The sequence below is a fragment of the Carlito syrichta genome, unplaced genomic scaffold (genome assembly GCF_000164805.1).
Source record: "Carlito syrichta isolate Samal-C Ts95f unplaced genomic scaffold, Tarsius_syrichta-2.0.1 Scaffold307967, whole genome shotgun sequence".
Classification (NCBI taxonomy): domain Eukaryota; kingdom Metazoa; phylum Chordata; class Mammalia; order Primates; family Tarsiidae; genus Carlito; species Carlito syrichta.
The window spans coordinates 1152337-1161043 of NW_007252063.1; positions in this window are offsets into that span (position 1 = coordinate 1152337).

Here is an 8707-nt window from a genome sequence, read left to right on the forward strand (position 1 = left end):
AATTTTCCCTCGCTTTTTCAGGTAATGAAATTCGGTTTTGCATGTTTCCTCAGAGGTCACCAGCAATGTTTTTTGATGTTTCCCAAATATGTTTCAGAACACCATGATGAACTGACAACCTCTACTCTGTGAAAGTCTCTGCTTCATAAAATCGAATGTGAGATGAGGCTAAATAGTTAAAAACAGTATAAAATCCTAGCAGCATATAAGCAACTAGTGGTGGTCTAATTTGATACCTACATGACCGATTCAACTCAATGTGTAGAAATCAGTTGACAGAATAGCAGAAGACCACTTTTAAAATGCTTTGACTGCACTTGACTACAAGGGGGTTGGCACATTGGTGAGTTTCATGGTGAAAAATGAGAAATCCAATGAGAAAAATCCTAAATGTAGAATTTGTGTAAAAGTGTTATAGCCTTACTTCTCATGTTAGACGAATATGATCTTCCATATAAAATTAGTTTAGGACTGATCCACCATAAGTCATATCCACCATCTGGGAGTTTGTTTCCTACTTTCTTACAATTTGCCAACAGTAGAACAATTGAACCCTCCCCTCCTTTTCAGTCACTTCATGCTGAAGGGAAATTTCCCATATCCAGGAACTCAGTCCTTTAAGTGGTCATTCAAACTGTTGCCTGTCTCCACGGTATTTAGAAGAAAGAATTTGTTTCAGGTCACAGTTTTGGCTCCTAATCTCTGTCCTTTTCCAGCTGTCATGAGCTTTTGGACTAAAATTTCTAATGCTGTGATCCTCTTTTTAGACAAGCAGAAAGCTGCTTGCTGATTGTGAGGACTGAGGATCAGTTCCTTAAGTGTACAGGTCTCATGTCTAACTGTACAGACTGTGTTGAAGGCATCAACTGCAGTCCTTGAAAGAGCCCTATAATCTATTCTGTATCGCATTTTGCTTAAGGTAAATAACACAAAAAACATAAATGCAACTTGGCCCTTGCAGCTGTTTCTTTGATAATGTGCCTTCAGTTTAGGAGACCATCTGGGTTCAAATTTCTGCTTTATTCTTTATAATTTAAAGACCTTTTTGTACATACATGCATCCACGTATAAACTGGGCCTTACTGAAAGATTACATGAAATCGTACATAAAAAAACTTGTAGCAGTTGCCACTTTTGGGAAATATTAAGACCGCGATCTTTGACTTCCAAAAGGACTTAATTTAGGTCTCAGCAGTATCATTTACTTACCATTAAACTAATTTGCTATAAACTTTTTAAAAGTTGCTGTGAGAAACATTTTTAAGTTAAAAAAAGTACCAAACAATGTTTGCTGTTTTTTTTTTTTCAAAAAGTATTTTGGAGTTACTTTTTAGAAACTGAAAAGTAATGTAATGTACATAATGAAGAGTTAATGAAAAGTTACACTTTTCTTAAACTAACCTTATACATACATATGCATATTACACTCATCTTCCACTTAAAATTCTTCTCCCAAACGGAAATGCTTATCTTTACTGTGGCACAAAGATAACATTAGAACTGAATGTTAAGCCACTAAAATTTTAAATTTACATGAAAGTAATACTTACAAGTATTATTACTAGGTGTTCCAATTATGCTAAGCACTTTTTACACATCTATTGAAGATGTGAGCAAATTTTGTTTTCAATATTGATCCTTTAGAGTGTAGTTTAGTCATTATATCTCTATAACTACAGCCTCCTATCAAACCTGGGCAGAGTATTGTCAGGCAGGAAGGGACCAGGAAAAGAATCTAGTAACACTGAGAGACTAGTATTATAATAATTTATCTTCCGGAGTACCACAAGAACTCTCCAAAATATCCTTTCACAGTGGACCCAGAGGAAATTAAGTGTTCATCTTGCTTTGTAGGTAGAAATGGGTGATTCAATGTTTTATAACTGAATGTACAAGTAGAAAATGACTGCTTAGCAACAATTATTATGAGATAAGCGCTTGGCACCGCTATAAAAACAGTCACTTACTGTGAGGGAAAATAGACCGTGTCGTGGTAGCTTCACTTAATGTGAAAAAACCTCACGCAAAGTTGGCATTTCAATATAGTACTACTAATGCAACTATAATGATTTTGCAGACTATAATGCAGTCCATATTTTTTTGCAAAGTATCAGTTCTTCCCAAGATATAATCAAATACACTTCAGTTATGTGTCTTAACGTGTTTGCAACACTTTAAGATGAATTACTTTTCACGGTACAGGCATGTCCCAGTTTAGGATTTCTATATTAATCCATTCATGAATTTACTTATTCAATTAATATCTATTAAGTAGCTAGTAAGTAGCAAGAAAAAGGTATTTGAAAACTTGCTGTTTGGAACAGTCACAGTTTTTACTGCAGTCGTGTTATGCAAGAGTGCATCCCCATTGCAAACTACAACACGAACTTTACGTCTACCAAAGTGCGTTGTACAGTAGAACAATTTCATCTCTTCCTAAACACCATGGCTTCACAGAAAAGTGGAATCAGAATTTATACCTATGAAGCAAGAACTGAATATGCCTCTATTAGAAATAATTCTACAATATAAAAGACTTTCATACCTATGGACCTCAAGTACACATCTTCTGACTTCTTTGTTTGCTTTTGTTTTTGTTTTTTTTTTTGAGTTGGAGACTCACTCTGTCACCCAGACTGGAGTGCAGTGGCCGCTCCCGGCCACCGCAGCCTCGACCTGCTGGGCTCCAGCGATCCTTCTGCCTCAGCCTTCCAAGTAGCTGGAATTACAGGCATGTGCTACCACGCCTGGCTGATTTTTTTTGATTTATTGTAGAGATGAGGTCTTGCTGCCCAGGCGGGTCTCGAACCCGCGGGCTCAGGCAATCCACTCACCTCAGCCTCCCAAAGGCGCGGGATTACAGACTGAGCCACCGAACCCGGCTATCTTCTGACTTCTGACTTCAAATCAGACAACAGGGCAAAATATTTGAAGTCAGGTGCCTTCCAGGAAATTCAAGATACACACTCTTGACATATAAAGATTAAAACAAGAAGATATGATTCCCATATCTTATTAGTCTTATTTCTATCTATATGAGAGAAGGCAACTCTATAGTTCCAGTTTATCTTCAAGAAAAGAACTGGAGTTTTATTAAACACAGGAAGTCTCCAAGCTGGGGACAATATTCAAGCATTTCTGACATTTAGCAAAATAATCAGCCTCTCCTGATTTGTTTTCTTGTTTATGAGATGGATAGAAATATTTTCCCTATCTACTCCTTTGGACTGTTGTCAGTCTTAAGTAATGCAGTATGCATAAGCTGGTCAGCATTATGGCGAAACCCAAAATATAGTCATTAAAGTTTAGCTATTAATAGGTATGGTATTCTTTTCTGGAGGATGGAAACGCTCTGGACTTATAGTGGTGATGTCTGCACAGCCTTGTGAGTATACTAAAAACTACTGAACCGTGTGCTTTAAAATGGTCACTTGAGTTTTATGTAAAATGTATGTTAATGATAGTGTGAAACAAAAAACAAAAAAGGTTAACTATGATTGTATTTATTATAATGCCAATTAGTAAATCCAACTATTTTGTACATAGAATAAGGTATTTTGTTTTGTTTTAAAGTAGTATGACATTCAAGTCTGTAAAATAATAGTTTTGACATAGTAACAGTTTTAGTTATACCATAAAGCATAATAACAGTGGACAAGGTTAGCAGCAGGTAGGGTGACAAAAATATAGTGATAAAGATGATGGAATAAAATAGGTTTAACAAATTTTACCGTGATTTCATGACTTAGGTGATTAGGTATACCCACATATGGCTAAACATGTGCAACCTTGAAGAGTTATAAAATAGAAAAAAGGTATAGCATCTAATTTAATAGAGCTACTACTAGAAATATAGGCATTGGGAAGTTAGTAATTAAATTATCCCAATTATTTGTGACTCAGATTTTTTCAGGGCCAAATTCTAACTTCTCCACAAATATTTATCTTAACCTGGTTAAGATAAATAGGTTCAGTATGACCCCTATTTCTTATTGGTCAAATAGAAATTATAACTTGCACGTTTTTTTAAATAAGTAATCAGTAAACTCAAACTCTCTCTCCTATGATGTCTTCAGTGATGACTACATTCATATTTCTAGTTGGGATCCAATCACTTTATACTGTAGTGGATGATCTCCTAAATCACACTGTGAATTATAAGACAGCAAAACTTGGTGTACACATTGCTGTTTTAGTTATTAATTCAACTATACACTACACAAATACTTACTGAATATTTTCTATGTACCAGACACCAGTAACAAGTAGAATAACTAAGACTAGAACTAAGTTTTCTGATTTCTGGCCAGGGTTCATTCTAACTCCCCACAGTGTCCCTTGAGAGAGATACAGAGGTTACACTTTGTTAAAATAATTTTAAGGCCAAAATATTACAAGAAAAAAAATCTGTGGAAGTGTTTTAATCTGTTTATATAAGATATATTATTATACCTGGACATTGGGTAGAGTAGGCATATCGTTAATGTTTTTCAAAGTTTAGAGAAAAACAAAAGGGCCTCTTTTCGAGCCCTCCAAAAAATTATAAACAAGAGGATCGGGTCAAGGAGGCATGCAGGGAACTTCGTAAGCCATTCCTTCACAGGCAGAACCATCATATTTCTGACTGCCTCGCCCTTTTATTTAAAAAATAAAATGCAGCCGGGCTCGGTGGCTCAGCCTGTAATCCCGTGCCTTGGGAGGCTGAGGTGAGTGGATTGTCTGAGCCCGCGGGTTCGAGACCTGCCTGGGCAACTTGGTGAGATCTCATCTCTACAATAAATCAAAAAATTAGCCGGGTGTGGTAGCGCGTGCCTATAGTTCCGACTAAATGGAGGGCTGAGGCGGAAGGATCGCCGGGGCCCAGCAGTCGAGGCTGCGGTGGCCGGGAGGCCACTGCACTCCAGTTTGGGTGATGGAGTGAGACTCCAACTCAAAAAATAAAAATTAAAAATAAATGAAATAAAATAAAATGCAATCTAAAATATGCAGGAAATATTCAAAATGAAAAGCGATTGATGAAATGTCTATTACTTAGATCTCTTTCTTCCACATGACAGTATGCCCACACATGCAGACAGTGAGGGACAACGTCTACAACATGTAGAATAAATTGTTTGAGTGATTTATTTGGCAACTCTGGACAGTTCAAAACCACATTTCTGATTAACACTGAGCATACCCACCTAATATGGTATCCAAGCTTAGTCGGATATTCCACTCATAGAACTCTACTTGTTACTTTCCAAATTCAAAACGTTTTTGGGTTGTTGTATAAAACTATGTTTCAATATAAACTCAACTGAGCTATTCTTTAGTCTTTATTCTTTTAAATAGCAAGAACTTTAGAAGAGTTAAAGTTAACCAGAATACATTGTTCACCAAGTTCTTCAGTCATTCAGTAGAATTTGATTAACAACAAAATATAGAATTATCATGATTTATGTCCAAAATTCTATAGTGGATAATGCATATTGATCCATGACTATTTACTTACTTTAAATTTTATTTTGGATTCAAGGGGCACGTGTGCAGGTTTTTAAACAGATATATTGCATGATGGTCAGGTTTAGGTGTCTGGTGATCTTTACAACTAGGTAATGAACATGGAACCTAATGGGTGTGATTTTTCAACTTTCTGAACCAGTAACTACTTGAAATCTCTGGAAAAAACAAATCCATGCACCATAATTTCAAAGTCTTTATTGTTATAGTTTTTAGCTAACTATTGGCATTTCTTATTAAAAAATAACTTTATTTTAAGGGTCAAATTATTCACACACAGCCCAAGGAGTAAAGTATGTATTTGAATAAAAAGTCATCCATTAAGAACTGGATTAAAGAAACGATTGAAAAACTGCAGAAAAAGAGCAGACTTTCTAATATTGCATTTATTTGATTCTAAGATACAAACTTGTTTTACATGTTGACTCTGAAATAGGATAGCATATTACAGTCAAGGTCATCTTTTGCTTGGCACAATGTTAGTGTATCATAAAATCACCATGTTCTATCATAAAAGGTATTTTTTCCTTAACAAATCTATGTGAAAGGAAAATTGTTAGAAACATATATATATAATTTTTTTCTCAAATAGGTCATGGTAAGCAACTGTCCAGAGGGAAATGTTATCTCATTTCTACTTCTGATTTAATCATTGCTGGCATACATCCTTTCTATAATCATGGTTGGTATATATAAAACAAGAACAGAAGAGCTTGCTTTCTCAACAGGGCAAATTCAATAGCTATGGTAAAAATGCATAGATAATAAAAATATGTGAGACTGAACTGGAATTTAGGATTTATAAGAGGAATTTAAGTACCATTATTATTTACTGCATAGTTTGAGATAAGCTTTTAAATCCCTCTTTCATAAAATGGAAGTAATTATTTTTGTCTCTCTGGGAAGTTTGGGATGTCCCAACAGTAAAAGAAAATTATTTGAAAAATGTATCATTAAAAAGAGTTAATTCTTTTAGTAATTATATTTAAAATATATCCCTCTGCTGGCCAATTCAGTAATGAAATATTCAATACTGGAAATAGATTTGAAGATTGTTTTGTGAATACTGGCAAATAGAGTTATACGTGGAAAACAGAAAAAAATGCACCTTTGAAATGAGATTATGAATTCTTATTCATGAAATGGAAATTTAAAATATTTGTTCCTTTTCAGCAATTTTACAAAGTCTTACAGTGTAAATGTTTTCAAGTTCATTCAAAATCATTGTGGTTTGGAATTGTCAACCATATGTGAACTAGAAAATTAAAAATGTGGACCAGAATAATTACTCTATTTTTAGAATAATTGATTTGGAGATGTTCTAGGAGTGATTAGAAAACAGGGCCATTGATGATTAAGACTGCCACAGATCATAATTATAAATCCATACATTCTTCATAAAAGGGAATCCTTATTGCTCATTTTCCTGGAGAAGCCAGGCAGGCATCGAGCTTATTTAAAAGGAGCATTATCATTAAGAAATGAATTCAAAAGAAGTTGGTTAGCAGAGTCTCTCCTTTACCTCCCTCCTGGTTATTATTACTGATCCTTTACAAGTCCTCTCCTAATGACCTCGGCTTCAGGGTTGTTTTATAGTACAAGGTGGACAGAAGCACAGACAGTCTAGGTTCTTAACAAGGCTGTACATTTTGGCCAACACTTGACTCCTGTCCGCAGAGTCAAAGACCAAGGAAGTGCTGATTAAAGGAAGAATCCATTCATTGTATTTTCTGCCAGAGTGCCTTACGAAGTGGTAAAGGAGGTAATAGTAGAGCTTAAGGGAACACCCATGTCTAACAATCACGTATTCCTCATTTAAATCACTGACCTGTGAAACACTGACTCACTGTTCATTGAGAAATAAACTGGCACATATTTCGGAGCAAAAATGTTCACATGGATATATAATTATGGGCATGGCACATGCAACTTTTGAATTCAGGAGAGGTGAGACCCCGACTTGACAGGAAATTGTAGAACAATTTATGATCATGTATCTGTCCCCAAACACTTCTTTAAAAGAATCACTGAAGTGATTTTCTGCTAAGAAAATATTGCAAATGGGTTAAGTCAAATGATTTCAAAAGTCAAAGACAACTGTGATTTTTATTTACCAAGTAGTGTCCTAAGAATTACAAATTTTAAATTTCATATAAAATATGTTTCTAAAGCTTCCAGAATTGTAGGACTGACTTGGTTTTAATATTTTACTCCTTCCATCTTTCTATTTACCGTATTTATTTGAAACATTTTTTCTCTTCTTCCTCATATATCAATAATCTTAGTCACATCCAACCCTGAAAGACATATTATGATGGTTTTAATAAAAATTGCTCAGAAGTCAGGGTCACTGGATGTTGAATGAGAAGATCTTTTTTTTTTTTTTTTTTTTTTGAGTGGGAGTCCCACTCTGTCACCCAGGCTAGAGGGCAGTGGCACGCTCACGGCCACCCCAGTGTCAATCTGCTGGGCTCCGGTGATCCTTCGAACTCAGCTTTCCAAGTAGCTGGAACTACAGGAGTGTGCTACCATGCCCGGTTAATTTTTGATTTATTGTAGAGAGGAGATCTCACCAAGTTGCCCAGGCTAGTCTTGAACCCATGGGCTCAGGCAATCCACTCGCCTCAGCTTCCCAAAGTCCTGGGATGACAGACTGAGGCACTGAGCCCGGCCGAGAACATCTTTAACATAAATTTGACACGAATTTCTTAATTCATAGAGCCAATTCAAGACAAGGCATTGAAAATCAATCCCTTGCTGCTTCTTTTAGAAACAATCATTTATGTCTTAGACTGATCCACGTAAGAGAACACGGCAAAATAACGTCATTAGAAACAAATAAATAGCACTCTAGTTTTTCTGAAACGGGGCAGGGTAACTGTCCAGAGAAACGTGTTATCTCATTCCCATTTCTGACATTAGTTGCATCTGTCATATGGAGACATATCGTAACTATAATCATATTTGGTTTATGTAAAACAAGATGCTTCCGAGCTTGACTTCTCAACAGGAATTGAAATAAGAAATTAAAATAATAGCTCTCATGGCAAAAGACTGCTGTGATAACAGTAAGCTAATTTTCCAGGCCTGAGAATTTCAAAAACTGTTTTGACAACCAACAGTGAAAATCTTTCATCCTTCCTTCAGTCTTCCACTAAGTGCCAGGTTTTTATGCATTTGGAACTATGGACTTCTTCAAACGCAA